The sequence below is a fragment of the Euprymna scolopes genome, chromosome 7, assembly GCF_053919585.1.
Source record: "Euprymna scolopes isolate OS-2025 chromosome 7, ASM5391958v1, whole genome shotgun sequence".
NCBI lineage: Eukaryota > Metazoa > Mollusca > Cephalopoda > Sepiida > Sepiolidae > Euprymna > Euprymna scolopes.
Genome location: NC_136488.1, coordinates 47,071,938 through 47,090,201, shown reverse-complemented (window position 1 = coordinate 47,090,201; position 18,264 = coordinate 47,071,938). Strand labels below are relative to the sequence as shown.

At 34.3% G+C, this 18,264-nt stretch overlaps 1 pseudogene; it reads right to left on the bottom strand.

Moving 5' to 3' along the window:
• Positions 1-463: 463 nt before the first annotated feature.
• Positions 464-580, bottom strand: LOC145280679 (5S ribosomal RNA; annotated as a pseudogene).
• Between the last annotated feature and the right edge of the window lie 17,684 nt (positions 581-18,264).

Genomic DNA, 18,264 nt, shown 5'->3' with positions numbered 1-18,264 from the left:
ATTTAAGCTATTTTTCACGTTCTATGTTTTTTTTTTTTTTTTTACTTTTCAGATTTTTTAAAGAAGTTTTAACGTTCGTTTTTTTGGGGGGTTTTTCCCCATCACATTTGCGTTTTCTTTTTTTTTGCTTTTGTTTTTCCGATTTTAAGAAATTTTAACATCGTTCATTTGCCTTACGCTAGTTTTTTTTTTGTTGTTTTTTTTTCGATTTTTTTAAGTTTTAACATTTTTTTTTTATAATATTTAAACAGGGTGATTACTTCGCTTATTCTTTTTTTTTAATTCACCCCCCCGCCCGAGCACACACACACCTCTAAACACCCGGGCAACGCCGGGTACCCCCGCTAGTCTAAAATAAAATAATAAAATCTCCAACCACACCTCTCCTGAGTCAGCGTTGTTAAATACCAGTGGTAAGTGGAGGTTCAGGACGACTGGAAACAATGCCTAGGTAAGTGGAGAGCACATACAGTGCCTAGAATTCACAAATGGTCACCCATCCAGTACTAGCCAGGCTCAATGTTGCTTAACTTTGGTGATCTGACGAGAACCGGTGTATCAACGTGATAATGCTGTATATTGTCTACAATGAGACCGTTTCAAATAGTCCTGATGCTTCGCTATTAGTTATACCGTAAAACATACTTAACCCAACAAAAATTTAGATGAAGAAAATATTTGTATTATTTAGATTATTCGGACTACTGCACGCATCTTGGATGTTATTCTCATAACGTTTCGGCTGATGTAACCTCCGATCTTCATCAAGTACATCTTGTCAATTTGGGAAACTTTATGTTGAACTCGAGAATCTGTATGAAATTTCAACATAAAGATTCAACAACTCTTTGGCTTTTTGGCTAGAGCAAGCTGTAGTATCTGCTCTGATATTTAATCTTTTCTGTCAATAGTCAATAAAGGAGAAATCCTTCCAGACTGAAACAATTTTTTTTATTTGTATCTCAATCCAGAGTTCTGCTGTGGAAGGAGTTAAATTTTCCTCACATTAAAACTGACTCTGTGTCTAACTCTGGCTTTGTGGAGAGACAAGTAAGCAGGGACACATCTGAGGAAGGTTGGAGGTTACCTCGGCTGAAACGTTGTGAGAATAACATCCAAGATGAGAATAATAGTTCAAATAATCCAAATTATCAATCTTCATCTCCAAAATTTCCAAACAAGGAAATATTAGTTATATTTCCCGCCTAAATTAAGTTATCACTATCAAAAATATTTTTTAAAATATTTTAATTCTTCAGCCCTCAGGAGAAATTTGTTTTTCCAAATCTAGTGATGGTTGTTTCTTCAGAGCTGCAATTCCTTAACAGCATTCTGATTGCTGTGACAAATTCCTCAGTCTACTTAATGGAAACGTTCATTATGAATAAGAATTCATCATATCCAACGTTTTTTTTTGGCATCAAGTAATAATTTGTAAGAATTTCATGATTGAAATGTTTTCTGTCTCAATTGAAATGTTCTTCCGGTGCTCAGTGAAATTCCACCATGTTTTTGTATGACAATGTCAACCAGATGAGAGAAAAGCTCGAAATGGAAAGAGAGTTCTGTTATGAGCTCACTCTCCCGACCCTTAATTCTGCTTAAAACTAAACGACCCTTTTTGTTTAATTTACTTCTACTTTGAATGAGGTTTGAAACTTGAGTCATTGTATGCCTCTTTGGAGAATAAAGTATCTAATTCCAATTTTCATACTTGGACAATTTTGATCTGCATTATTTTTAATCAGTGCTGACAAACATACACACATAATACACACAGACACATACACATACACACATACGTACACACACAAATATATGCACACATACATGCACTATTTTTTTTTATTGTCCAATTGACTACTGTGCACGCTTTACCCTTATCCTCGAGTGGTCCCTGGCCTTGATAAGTGGTTATGCCTTTGTAAAAAAAAAAAAAAACTTTCACAGCTACTGTTCCTATTTACTTGTCTCTTTGCGAGAGTAAAGTCAGACACAAGGTCAGTTTTTAACCTGGCAAAAATCCAGCTACTCCAAAAAGGATTTGAACAAAAATAAAATTGTCTCAGTTTAGAAGGACTTCTTTTTCACTGACCGAGGACAGAATCGACTACATATAGCATCAGAACAGATACTACACTTTGTCCCTAGCCAAAAGGCTGTTGACAATGTATATATTAGTAAAATTCTGATGATGTTGCTATTCATCTTGTTGCCATGCACACTTTCCATCTATATATGAATGTTTTAGATGAAGGGGAAAAGACGAATTGCGTCAATAAAAAGATAAATATAAGAAAAGTGGGGAGAAAAATGGATTGGTGTGAATAATTAAGAAAGCGAGAGAAATAAGAAAGAGAAAGGAGAGGAAGAAGCAAGAAGGAGACAGAAAGAGAGACATAAACAAGATGAGAGCTGGGAAGAGAGAGAGAGAGTGAAAGAGAGAGAGAGAGAGAGAGAGAGAGAGAGATGGGGGGAGAATTATTTGAGGGGGGAGTAAAGAGAGCCATAGAAATGGGGAAGAGAGAGATGACATCATCACAAGTAAGTTTCATAAATATTTGCAGCTTCCAAATATTTATGCAAACCTTCAGGAATTTCCAAAAGAGAGAGGGAAGAAATAAAAGATGGAAGGTGAGAGAAAGGAAGAGAGAGGGTTTATTGTTACATCATAAATAAGTTTCATTAATATTTAAAAATTCTAAAAACTTTTCATAAATATTTTGAAATTCCAAAAGGTTTCCATAAATATTCACAAAATTCTCAAAGTTATTCATCAATAACTAATAATACACACGAGGGATGTAGGACAGCAAAATCATGCAATAATTATTAAAAATATGCAAATCACAGAAAGAAGATGAATAAAGAAAAACTGTTATTTTTCAAAGGTCTTCAAAATTTGTTAAATAATTGTTAACTTTCTTTCTCAAGAGATTTCTTGAAGTATTACCTAGAAAATTATATTAGTTTTCCCAAAACGTCTGCTCGTTTTTTAATGTAATCTTTACAGAATATTAAAGGTTGTTTCATGTTCCTGTTCTTCAAATTCTGTATCTGGTGTAGCGAGTATGTCACGAAATTCTTATATTTTTACTTGTGTGTTCAGGCCTTGAAATAGATCAGCCATAGAACTATCGATAGCCATACATCCAATCAACACGATGTTAATACAGGTGTGCCTCAGGGATTGTTAATTATTCCTGCTATTCATAAACGACCTCTCTGATAAATTGTGTGCCAGATAGTTAAATTTACTGATAACACCTCGCTCTATAATAGACATGAGGTAAAAAAACGAATGTAGACATATATCCAAGGCAATGTCTAAAACCTTTGAAAATGACCCCCAGTTTCTAGTGGAATGGGGGCGTAAATAGATGATAACATGTAATGCTACACAGACTAAGATTTTTCATTTAATCATGAAATCATGAAAAACATTCTCAGCTACAGGACTAATAACATCCTACCTGAGAGCTCGTCGTTCAAACTCCTCGGCTTTACATTCACAGACAACATGAACTGGAACCAATACATTGAAAACATTGCTTAGGCTGCTTCAAAGAAAGTAGGCTCTCTCTACTATGCTAGAAAACAACCCACAGTATCCTGTATCTCTTTATAACTACCATTCGTCCAATCATGGTGCATCTACCATTAATCTCTTCCTTAGACAGGATCTAAAAAAGAGTCTCCTATCTAATAAGTCCTACACTATCAAGCAAGCTCCAACCCCTGTCCCATCGCTGTAATATTGCATCCCTGTGCCTGTTTTATAAACACTTTAATGGAATGTGCTCTGACAAATGCGCCCCCTTGATGTAACTACCCCCAACTAACCTTCCATCCATAGCCCCTGAGCCCCTGGAGGGGCATAGACCATCTACAACTTTTGTAGATGTTTTTGTAGCGAGCAGTTCTTTTTACAGGGTGAGGATACTGGCCTCATGCCCAATTTTCCCAGAAGGTACATACAGTGCCTAGCCTTCCCAAATGGTCACCCATCTGGTACTGGCCAGGCTCAACATTACTTGACTTTGGTGATCTGGCGAGAACCGGTGTGTCAACGTGATTGTGCCTTACCAACTAACCTTACAAGCAGCAAAATTCCACCTCTTCACTGTAGAGATCCGTAGATGCCGGAAACCTATCTAATAGTTTCTCTCCTTTAACTACTAGATTTTGTACTAGTATGCAATAATTTCAATGTAATGTGAACAGACATCCTTACATAGTGCTCCTGTAATATAGTAATCCTTTATATCAAGAGTAAAAACAAAAAAAGAAGACAGAAGAGCAACAGACAAGTGTTGTTCCAAAAGTAAAGTCTTCTATTTTTTAACTCAAAAAGTTAAAGAGCTACGAAGAGGGGAGTGGTATCATTAAAACGAGAGACCTTTTGTGCTCCGGAATTTATATCTCTATATAGTCACCACCGTTCTTAGTGCATAGTGATAAACGATGACTGTGCATGAGCGTCTGGAGTATACTTTGTCATACAAGTGTCATTCCAAAAGTAAAGCTTTCTATTTTTTTTTAACTGAAAAAGTTGAAGAGCTACAAAGACGAAAGTGGTATCATTAAAACGAGTGACCTTTTGTACTCCACAGTTTATTTTTCTACATGGTCACTGCCATTCTGAATGCACTTTTGCCAAGGATTCAATGACACATCTATGTTTCTGACACATAATCATGAAAGGGGTTGCTTTCTTAGAATGTCACACTCTCAATATCTGCAACAGAGAAATGAAACTTTCAGGTGAATGCATCAGTACAGTCATCATAACAATGCAATTTGCAATCCCTTCTGATCAGACGGAATAAAAAAATAGGAGGCATTACATTTGGAGCGCGCCTCGTATAACAGTTATAGTTATTTAGCCAGTTAGCTAGGGACATGACAAAAATAAGATAATAAAAAATACCGATCTGGGTGCGGCAAGTTTTTAATTCAGTCAGTTCCATAGCATCGCTTTCACTTATGGATATTGGCAACCTTCACATGGTCCTTCTATATATACCTGAGTCTATAAAAACCATGGAAACCAATACCAATAACAGAATCAAATCGGTATAAAAAGTTAATTCATAGTCATCAAACACTAACATTCTGCGTGAGATGAAGTACTCATTATTGATCTTAGAATCCTATTATAATGGTGATTTTGTGTCTGTCTGTAATGAAAATTATGTTACTCAAGTGTGACATATTGACCGATTTAAATGGTTACACTTTCTTATTGTCACATCTAAAATAAGACGCCTCTATTCTATTTATCTATGAAAATGCTATTCCAAATTTTCAAAATTAAGCGTGACAGATTGAATGATCAAGAATTATCTCTTTCAGATGTGATGACGCATCTGAAAAAGATAATGAAGGGTCATTGCAATGGATGGACGAAAAATAGATAACACTTCTATGCAAAACACACTTGATTGTTTGGAGTCCTGTTGGTTTTAGTTTTCTGTTTCTCATAAACCTTTTATTTCTTTTGCATTTTGACTTTAACTTTGACTTTGACATATAAATGTTTGAGGTCCAGGTTTTGGACCTGTTCATCGTTCCAAGGGAAAAATTCCTAGACAACCCAGGAATTCCAGATCACTGCATAAGGTCTTATGGTGCGGCTGCCAGACAGAGTGGCAATACTCCAAGATAGAACGCACAAGGCTTTTGTAGAGTTGCACAAAGACTGTATTTGAGAGGAAGTCAAAAGTGTGGCGAATGATCCCGACAACTTTATTTGCTTTTGCGATAGATTTAGCTACATGTTCCTTGGAACTCAGTTTGTTGTCGATGTAGACACCTTAGGTCTTTCTCATGATCATGATTAATCTCTTAAAATATTTAATCATACACACGATGGTAAATACAAGGGGTTTCTAACACTGTGGTATCAGTTGAGATGTAAATATCACAGAAACTCCACTGTCAAGAAAATGTAGCTGAACAGACTATCAGACTATATGTTGAACAACATTTATAAAAATATGGACATTTTAACCCATTAAAAACAGGAAAAAGTTATAAGCTGTTGACTTAGAATGAGTTCTTTATACCGAATTGATGGTTGAACATGGTAAAATTACAGCTCATTTTTGTATTAAATACTAATTCCAACTAATCTCTAACTTTGTATCAAACGGATACCATAATACTTAGTTCGCTTCACCTTCATAACAAAGGTCCATATAAAATTTCAACCAGATTAGCTCAGTTGTTTTTTAAAAAGTGAGAGTAAATGTGGTATTGTGATGACTAATCCCTATTAATCCCTATTAATATCTAACTTTGCATCAAACGGATACCATAATTCACTGCACTTTATCATAACAAAGGTCTATCCAAAATTTCAACCAGATTGGTTCAGTAGTTTCTGTGGAAAACAGACAGACAGACAAACAGACAGATTAAGAAAAATATAATATAGATTATATCTCATTGAATATTATTGTTAGATATTGCGAAGGTAGATCCCCTTGTAGATAATTTACTTAGTTGAGAGTAACAGGAAATGGAACCATTGAGAGGTTAGTAGAGGTCAGCTTGATGATCCCAAGTTAAAAATTGCTTAGGTTGTAGTAATATACTAAGAAAAGATATGGCGCCACATAGTTCAGAGAGAGAGAGAGAGAGAGAGAGAGAGAGAGAGAGAGAGAGAGAGAGAGAGAGAGAGATGATAGAAAAGAGTCTGTTTATAACATGCAAAGTGTTCAGGTGTATAATGACATGGGTTGATAAGATATAATTAATAAGTGATTTTGATCTCTCCTTGTTTTGCCACACTGCTGTAACAAGGATGACACATGCACCATGGCACATGCACCATAAGTGGTGCATTGCGTCATTTGATAATGACAAGAAACTAAGCCACTTCAACTCATTTATTCAGTGATTTATATTTCTTGCACGTCCTTTGTAGCGTTGTTCGGTTTATTTTAAAACCTAATTTTTAACTACTGCAAAGGCAGATTGAGCTAAAATTTTGAACTAAATCAATCCAGCTTCACAGTAGTTAAAAAATATATATATATATATGGTTTCTCCTTGGAGGATTGTTATCCACTAACTAGTGTTGTGACATTTCAACAACATTTATGTAACAATATAGTGGTTTATTACGTTTCCCAGATATTTGCCGTGATGATGACATTGCATACTGCTGTTACGCTTGTTGGCATTGTAGCATGCCACGTATAAAGTGAGATCATTTCATTTCACTATATAGATCATTTCATCAGATCAGCATAGATCATTGTGAGATCATTTCATTTCATTGTACACATTTCATGTCTACAAGTATTTATTTTTTTTTCAGTTTATTTGGCCTTCACAGTGAAAAAGAACATGAGCAAAAAAAAAAGGAGTAAGTGATAGTAAGAGTCAATTAAATAAACTATGGAAGAATGAATTCTTATTCATTGCTAGTCCTTCAAGAAAACTAATGTGCATAGTTTGTAAAAGCACTTTCTCAGATAATAGAAGTTATGATCTTAGTAAACACTATAAGAAACACCAAGCTGAAATAGAAAAAAAAAAAAAGTTAGTCCTTGGCTCTGAGTTACAGAAACAATATGTGGCAAATAAAAAAGAGTATATAACTACGAAGGCAAAGTTTGTTTGGAAAGAAAAGCTGTGATAGTTTAGCGACGCTGGAGGTATCTTACAAAACTGCCTTCGTATTAGATAAAAAAGCATAAGCCTTTCTCTGACGGTGAAGAACTTGTTAAGCCATGTTTCCAAAAATGTGCAAAACGTAAAAGCATAGAAAGACAAGTAAACAAAATGCATCAAGGAGTTTTATTGTGGTGTAAGTGAGCAAATGAAAAATGATGCACATGCATGTTTTTTTTTTCATTAGTATTGGACGAATCTGCCGAATATGTGATGTAGTGCAATTAAGCAATTTTCCACGAGGAATTGATGATAATTTCAACATCTTTGAAAGACTTATTGCCTTTGAGTCGATCTATGGAAAAACAAAAGGATCAAACATATTTAAAAATATAATAAAGTCATGTCTAGAAAATCAACAATTAGATCTAAGTAAACTTTTAAGTATTTGATTTAAGTGTTTGATGCACCGTCAATGATCGGTAAAGTTGCTGGGGCTGTAGTCTTGCTTGAAAGGTTTTTAGGTCGTCCTCTCCTAAAATATCATTGCATTATTCACCAAGAATCTTTGTGTGGAAAAGTTTTAACTTTGCAACATATTATGGCACCAGTTGTAAAGTGTGTAAACAAAATCAGAACAAGAAGTTTAAACCGAAGAATACTTTGAATTTCTACATGAGGAATATGACGATCTTATCCTTCACTCTGAGGTACGTTAGCTCTTTAAAGAACAAATTCTAAAACGGTTTTGAAAACTGAAACAGATTGTCCGTAATTTTCAAAAAAACAAAAAAAAAAAAAATTAAAAAATGTGCTTTTGTGTAATGAGAACTGGTTTTTAGCTTTAGCATATGTAGTGGATATCACCAACCATCTCAACTGTCTCAATCGTAAACGCAGAGCAAAAACCAATTATTTTATTGCTTAGTAAATAATATAGATGCATTCAAGATGAAGTTAAAAGTATTTATCTCTCAGTTTGAAAAAAAAAAGATTGCCACATTAAAAAGAACAAAGTCAATATGTTGAAAATATTGCCAACTTTTCAAAATATATTTAAAAAATCAAATTACTACAAATGGCTTTTGATAGTTGTTTTAGTGTTTTATTTTCTAAAGAAGAAAATTGCATGCTTGTATTCATAAGTTCATTTTCACTTAATGTATTTGCAATGTAGTTGATCAGGAAGACAAGTAAGACAGTAGTTACCCATTGCTTTCTGTCTTGATTTGGGGGTGTGTCTCTTCCTGTTAGTTAAACGCGCTCCCAGATACCAACCTGAAAATTTCTATGACTCGGCACGGTACATACAGTGCCTAGCCTTCCCAAATGGTCACTCATCTGGTACTGGCCTGGCTCATTGTTGCTTAACTTTGGTGATCTGGCGAGAATCGGTGTGTCAACATGATTGTACTAAGGTAGGTCTGATAAATATGTTTTGATGCTGATAGAAAAAGACAAAATTAATCTCTTTGTTAAAACTAAATAATTTGTATCATTATATCAATGTAATATTAGAGAAATTTGTCTTATAGTCTATGCTAACATAGGTTCCTATGAATATGTTTTCATACGGATAGACAAAGACACAATTAATTCCTTTGCTAAAAACTGTAATTTACACTAACTCGCATTGTTTAGATATGTCATTTTTTTCTAAAGATGCCTAGTAATGTACAAACGAAACTTATTGAACTAAAAGCAAATTCAAAATTTGTCCAAAGATATGTTTGTCTCTTTGGAACTACGTACAGACGCGAGCAGTCATTTTCTTCCATGAAAATGATTAAAAATAAACTGAGGTCGCGACTGTATGATTCCAATTACAAATTAAACTACTGATATTACTTGTTTGGCAAAAACAAAGCAGAGGACAAAAGTCGCATTTAATCTACGAATAAAATTTCTCATTTCAAATTTGCTAATTGTACTCATATGTTACTATTAATATTTTCTAAAATAATTAAAACGATCAACGGGAAATAAAAGTGTTGTGTGAAATTCTTCCCTTTACAAAGTGCTACATCTGTAATATTTTTTTAATAAATTGGGCAATGTTTGTTTATATGTTTGTTTATATGTTTGTTATATAAAACGTCATAGAACATATATATATATATATATATATATATGTGTGTGTGTGTGTGTGTGTGTGTGTGTGTGTGTGTGTGTGTGTTATAACTTCAGAATATGTCCATATTGCGATACATTTTGAAAGACAAAAAAGAAATGGATGTTTGTGTGGCATATCGGAATTGATTGTAAAAAATAGTGGCACATGGAAGATTGGTCACACCTCATGAATCGTCCTTGAAATAGTAAAATAATTTATCTCCTATGTAAATCAATTTCTTTTAACCATTTAAACTTTTAATCTTATGCTGACCATCAGTTTAACAAATCTAATTCATTCTCTATACTGTTTGTTTTTAACTTAATTTACTACAATGATTTGAAATGACGATTATAGTGAATATAAATAATCACTGTCTTCCACCAGTTTTATGTTGTTAGTCTTTTTTGAAGATATGAATAAGAAACTTTAATTATAGGATAGCATTCCCTCATTAACCTCATTATATTCTTTGGAATTATGAAGATGCGTCTCCTTGCTGTTTTGGTTGCTTAGTACTAGTCAACAATCAGTTCGACAAGTGGTGGCTTCCTTCAGTTTTGACAGACTATGAATACTCACTGCAAGGGTGCCTGCGTGTGAAATTTTTGTAGCAAGAGTTGCACAATGTCCAAACACACGTCTCCTGAGTCGACACTGTTACATACTAGTGGCAAGTGAAGGTTCAGGACGACTGGGAACAATCCCAAGATAAACAAAGAGCACATACAGTGCCTAGAATTCCCAAATGGTCACTCATCTGGTCCTAGCCAGGCTGAACGCTGCTTAACTTCGGTGATATGATAAGAACAGGTGTGTCAAGGTGATTATGCTCGACAAGTACAGGGTCAAGAACTGGTCTAATACTTGTTAGACTGAGGTATGCTACCTGGGTATTACCTAGGAGGTCCATCCTCCCAGGCCTAGCTACTCAGCTTTTGGGTGGGGGCAAGTTTATCGCTTGTTGCCTGAGGCGCCTCTGATGATAATGCCGATGGGGATGCACAGGCAATTTTTGCTAAGTCAGAGTGCCCCTTCTTTAAAGGCACTAGTTGGACCTCACCACTTTCCAACCTTGTGTCACATTTTGCTGAGGTGAGCAGCAAGTTAATATCTTCCCTCAGTTTTGGAAGATCACTGCAGAAGTGCACACAGGAAGAATGACGGAATCCAAGATAAACTATAGTGGACTTTATTATTTCTGCAGCGATTATGGCAAGTTGGCTGCTGTGTGTATGACACAACGTTAAGAACACAACATTACTACCGTGTTTAAATGAACAGCAACAACAATGATAAAATCTAATTATATATCTTTATTATTCATTTGAAGCGACTGAGTAGAGTTAGTGAAAGTCGTCAAGAAGTGGAGGGAAGTTGGGTGGAAGTTGATCTCAGGAATTCGATTTTTATTGATCAAAAATCAAGCCTCTTATTAAAAACATTTTTGAATACCACACATTCTAAGCTGCCATGACCATTCCGAAATTTTGCCCATGCACTTTATATAGTCATACTCTCTCCAACACCTCACCAGCCTGATTTTCAGTTATATATTGTTTATTTACTGAACATATGTATTTCTTCAGCTATTCTTGCAGATATCTCTGCCCCAACTGTCAGATGTTATTCTTTCAGTCAAGTGTTATCTGTCAGTCACTTGCATAAATGTCTGTCATTATGGTGCCCATGAGATGGATCTTCAACATCCACTAAATTTGAAAGTAGAAAATAAAAGGTAGAGGAATTCCAAAAACGAGTTCATAAATCAAAGTAAATCGATTTTTTTGACAAAAATACTATAGTGCAACAAGCCATGTAAAGAGACAAGTAGAAGATATTAATATCCACATGCAGTCTCAATGTTTGTACAAACACGCTTTAAATCTTGACAAATGTTTAAAATACGTATTTCTTGGCAACATGACCGTCTCTTTCGATGCTATTGATCATCTATATAATTTACCTTGCACTTCTTCCAAATTGTGTTCAAATCTGCATTGCCAGGGGTGATTTTCAGAGAACTCCATGAATGCAATTTACACAAGCATGTTGGACTCTATTTGTAGCAAATTCCAACAAAACACTTTTTCGCTTCAAGTGAATGGCATTTCTATACCTGTAAATATAAACATATCAGTCATTAGACATAAAATTTGCTTAAACAAATGCCGTTAATATTTAAAGACATTTGAACAGGAAGTGGTAAAGTTATTCGACTGCAAAATGACATCAAATGTTTTGAAGCACTATATTACACGCTTTAAATCTTGACAAATGTTTAAAATATGTATTTCTTGGCAACATGACCGTCCCTTTCGATGCTATTGATCATCTATATAATTTACCTTGCACTTCTTCCAAATTGTGTTCAAATCTGCATTACACAAGCATGTTGGACTCTATTTGTAGCAAACTCCAACAAAACACTTTTTCGCTTCAAGTGAATGGCAGTTCTATACCTGTAAATATAAACATATCAGTCATTAGACATAAAATTTTGACATGCTTAAACAAATGCCATTAATATTTAAAGGCATTTGAACAGGAAGTGGTAAAGTTATTCGATTACAAAATGGTATCAAATGTTTTGAAATGCTATATGAAACAAGGTTGAGCTTTGAGGGCGTCTGAAACGTGAGGATTGATTTTGTTACATATTAGGTACCCTGTGTCAATAGTGATTAAGTCAGCTAGTATAAAAGTTGACTCAAGTACACTAAGAACATGTCAAAATAACCCAAATCTGCAAAATAGCATCATTCGCAGGGATAAATCAAAGATAGGTGATGTAAATTTGAGGCAAGAGGCAGTCAAAAACATTAATATTTCTTTCACCTTGCAGAGAGCAGTCCCTGCTCATATAAGGGTCAATCAGCCTCCAGGACGTACTAATTTTAACGAACTTTGAAGGACTACTTTCATCCCTTCCAGAATTCCGGACAGCACTCAGAGCACGTCCAGACACAAAAAAGAAAAAAGTTATTGCAACAGGACCATTGTCAGCACCCTTAAAATACATTGCTGAATTGCCAAGAATAACATGGACGTGCCCAAGCTGATGAAAACAAAGTTTCCGGCCATGATTATGGTCTTTGATGCAGTTTCAAGTGAGGGCCACATCATGCCACCTCACATCTTCGAAGTTGGCTTGAAAGTCAATACCAATACCTTGATGTGCTGAAGAGTGTGGTGATCCCCTAGTGCAATCAGGTGGCCGCTGCCAGACCCTAGGTGTGGTAACAGGACTCGGTGCCGACCCACAAATCTAAAGAGATTCAGACTTGGCTTGTGCTACGACTTTGTACCTTTCTCCCCTGACTTGAACTTGCTGGACTACTTTGTTTGGTCATACGTTGAGAACATCCCACAACACCAAAGCCAGCCTGCTTGCCGCCATCTGCCGAGTTCCTGCTGGTGCTTGTGGAAAAGGCATGTTTCCAGTTCCGGCTACATTGAATAGATGTCAGCTCTACTACATAATGAAGTCATCTGAATTGATTTTTTTTTCAATAAAAGTTTTAAAATAAAGCTGTAGTGTTGCTTTCTTTGGGGCGACACTTTTATCATTCCACCTTGTACAGTTCAGCTGCTGAAAAATAGAACAAACCAAAAGGATGACACCCAGATAATTTTATCTTCAAAGGTCACACGGACTAATGGCAAAATCTTGCTGAATTTTTCTTGATCGTATGCAGATTAGAAGATTTTGAAGTTGCCTGAAGAATGGGAGAGTAAAGCAAGCTGTGCACACGTGCTACATTGAGGCACGATCTATTATTCAAAGCTAAGAGAGCACAGTGAAGTTGAGAGGTGGTGCGAATTATGGCGTCAGTGAAAAGGAGGGCTGTCAACTTCTATCATTTTAACATACATCTTATTGGCCCACCAATTCGCTTACTTTAATTCCTTTTCTACACTGTTTCAAATTCTGACGACCTACACAACCTAATGGTGTAGGTCACTTCAATAAAAAGATAACTGTTTTTATAGAAGGGCTTCCTTTTTGTTTGGCGTCCATTTTATTGGAGCTTGTTTCATAGTCTATGCTAATGCATGCAGTGACCTTGAGCGTTGGCGACCACGTCTCTCCAAATCATAGAACCATGGGAATCTCAGGAAGACAAGTAAGACAGTAGTTTCCCATTGCTTTCTGTCTTGATTTGGGGGTGTGTCTCTTCCTGTTAGTAAAACGCGCTCCCAGATATCAACCTGAAAATTTCTATAACTCGGCACGGTACATACAGTGCCTAGCCTTCCCAAATGATCACTCATCTGGTACTGGCCTGGCTCATTGTTGCTTAACTTTGGTGATCTGGCGAGAATCGGTGTGTCAACATGATTGTACTAAGGTAGGTCTGATAAATATGTTTTGATGCTGATAGAAAAAGACAAAATTAATCTCTTCGTTAAAACTAAATAATTTGTTTATTACATTATATCAATGTAATATTAGAGAAATTTGTCTTATAGTCTATGCTAACATAGGTTCCTATAAATATGTTTTCATACGGATAGACAAAGACACAATTAATTCCTTTGCTAAAAAAATGTAATTTACACTAACTCGCATTGTTTTAGATATGTCATTTTTTTTCTCCTGGTTGTATTATTATCACATTCACTAATTCACAAAATCATGCACGAGTTGACTGCAATGGACGTCTTCTTGCTGCCTAAAGTCAATGACGATGGCCCTTCGTGAGATTGAGGTCACCCAATTCTTGAAAATGAAAATATATGAAAGAAATGATTGACGTTTAACAAATGTAGACAATACTCTGATTGGCGGGCGACAGGTATTTTAGTAAAAACACAAAAGCAATGCTTGCTATTTTGTGAGTTAAAAAGAAATAGTTTTTTTTTTTTTTTTTTTTTTTTAAACAAAAGAATGAGTGTTTGACCTATGATGGCAGTTTGGACCGGTAGATTTATATGAAAATGTTGGAGAAAATTTTGTTGGAAATTTATGATTCACAGATATTGGTGAAAATGTGCAGAGTAATTTTCACAATTTTAAAAATAAAGTTAGAAGAACTGAAAACTTAAAATTAGTTATGTGAAATAATGAGTTTTATCTTTAATATTATCAATAACTCTCCTCCTCATCCCTTTCCTCTTCCTCTGTCTATCAATCAATCTATCTATCTATTTATCTATCTATCTATCTATATATATATATATGGTAACTTCCTTCAGTCTTGACAGACTATGGATACTCACTGTAAAGGTTCCTACATGGGGAATTTTTGTGGCAAGAGTTGCATAATCTCCATCCACACTTCTCCTGAGTCAACATTGTTAAATACCAGTGACAAGTGAAGATTCAGTATATTGGAATCAATGCAAAGATAAGCGGAGAGCACATACAGCACCTAGAATTTCCAAATAGTCACCCATCTGGTACTAGCCAGACTCAACGTTGCTTAACTTCAGTGATCTGGCGAGACTCGGTGTGTTACAGTGATTATATATATATATATATATATATATATATATATATATATATATATATATATATATATATATATATATATATATATATATATATATATATATATATATATATATATATATATATATATATATATATATATATATATATATATATATATATATATATATATATATATATATATATATATATATATATATATATATATATATATATATATATATATATATATATATATATATATATATATATATATATATATATATATATATATATATATATATATATATACTAGCAGGCCGTTCAGCATAGCCCGGTTTTAAAATATGCTTAAATATGATATTTTAATTTGTGCAGATTTCGTATTTATTATTATAGAACCAATACTATACTGATTATTATATTGTACCCAATATATAGTAGTGATTTCAAAAGTTAAAATATAATATATGACTTCGGTGCCATCATAAGCTTCTATTTTATTATATGTTTCTTTTTTTTTATTTTTTCCATTTTTCTTATCATGCTTTTTGTGTGGGAATCAAAAATGTTGATAAAAGTCCCATGTGTATATCTTTTTCAAACATTTTTAACCACTCTCTGGTATCGTCAGAAAATGTGTGGTGTACTAGATAGAATAAGACAGACAGTGGAAAAGTTTTTTTTGTAGAAGCAGCATGGTATTTTTATTTATTTAGTTTTTTTACAAAGTAGTCATCACTTATCAAGGCCCAGAAGACAGTCGGGGATAAGGGTTATTGCGTGTACAGTACGTTAGTATTGGAGATTTGATAAAGTGTCTTACTCAAGGCAAGGGGGCGGTTCATCAGGAATTTGTTTATGTTGGACTTGAAGACATATTTCATGTTGAGGATTTGAGCTTTGTGGAACAGGTCGACAGACTTGGTTAGAGCAGGACAGAGAGGGAAAGCAGGAGAGATAAAGACAGGAATTGGCAATTGGTATTGGCAAACTGCTATGTTCCAGTATGGAAGCAAACTGTGAATGATACATACAACTAATACATGGCTTCATTCTCAATTCATAGATAGAGCTCAACTTTAATTTTACTTAAAGGAGCTTAAAACTATATATATATATATATATATATATATATATATATATATATATATATATATATATATAAAATTATTTTAAAAACCTACAGACACTAATGTTTCATCCTTCCAGAATCATTAGTGCAGGAAGTTATGATTGCTGCTGGTTGTGGGATTTGAACCCTGCAATGAAGCCATCCCTGTTTGTATTATCAAGGAACAAACCAGAGGGCCTCCACCAACCCCAACTATATTCAAATGAAATTAAACATTTTATAAAGGCATAAATGTTATACAAGGAAAGTCTACAGTGATCGAGCAACTATATATATATATATATATATATATTTGTTTATTAATTATACAGAAGTTCAGAAAAACATTGGTACCGTCGGAACATTATTTACGTGTTACCATTAACGGTTTCCCGTTGTGTTGAGCTTGAAACTGACGGTACCAATGTTTTTCTGAACTTCTGTATAATTAATAAACAAATATTTAGCTCTTATATCGAAAAAGTTTTTCTTTGTAATCGAGCACTTTGTCGGAACTCTTTCCCCAAAATACAGTAAACAGATATATATATATATATATATATATATATATGTATATATATATATATATATATATATATATATATATATATATATATATATATATATATATATATATGTATATATATGAGCGTTCAAAACTAAGAGACAAAATTTTAAAACCTAATATTTGTTAGGAATAACAACTATGAAAAGCCGAAATTTTGACAGCTGGTAGTCGTTATCATCCATAATAACATACTAAAATTTGATTTGGTTGTTTTTGTTTTATGGCATATCAACCCTTTTCAGGTTATTTAATGCCGAATCCCAAGATTTTGAAGAAAAATGTTTTAATAGAATATATTTGTTGTTTTCAAGTCGGATTCTATTTAACCCATAGTTGGGACCCTAACAGGTACTATCACTCCGGGTCAAAGTGGACCTGGGAGCAATGGCAATTAAAGGGTTGCTCCACACTTCCCAAAGCCCACAAGCTGGGGCCTCACCACTGGATATAGTTTAAGATCATATCCAGGACCATACTAAAATTTGAATCATTTGCAAAGAATAGAAAAAGAATTATAATAATTATTTATTTATTTTCAAACTAGGAACGTCCAAAAATAAGGGACAAAATTGAGCAAAACAATGTAAACAGTATGCTATATTCAAATTTTTGATTTCCTCTAAAGAATAAGTCTTACTTAGTCATTTGTAAATGTTGCATTAGCCAGCACCATGGCACAACGCCAAAAACCTGATTACTCTGTGAGACAAGCTATTGTGAAGCTACACAAGAAAAAGCACACCATTAGAGAGATTTAAAAAAAGTGTAACGTTCCAAGAGTGTTGTACACAGGATTGTTAAATCCTACAATGATACTGGCAAAATACTTAGTGCTTTTAAAACCGGCAGACCCCGCAAAACTTTGGCAAGAGAAGATCGAATAATGCAGCATATGTCATTAAAGAACCGTTTTAAGTCTTGCACAGAAATTAAAAGAGTTACGAATAGTACCTCATATGTTAATGTGTCAAGGCAGACTGTTTCTAGACGACTGCAAGAAAGATGGCTATTTAATCGAACCTCAGGGAGGAAACCACTTGTTAGTTCGAAGAATAATAAGAAGAGATTAGAGTTTGCAAACACATATGTAATTTGGACATATGAAAATTGAAGTATTTTTCAGTGATGAAAGCCAGTTTAATTTATTTGGAAATAATGGAGAAAACAATGTAAAGAGATGTATTGGTGAAAAATTAAGTGCAAAGAATACTAAGAAAACTGTCAAGTTTGAGGGTGGAAGCATCGTGAAATTTGGAATGTTTTTTAGCCAAGGTACAATGCCTCTTGTCTGGTTACAAACTCGTGTAAATGCGCAGATCTATAAAAACATTGTTCAAGATCATGTTGTGCCAATCATACTAAATTCAGGTTTCGATAGGGCTACCTTTATGCAAGAAAATGTCCCAGGCAAA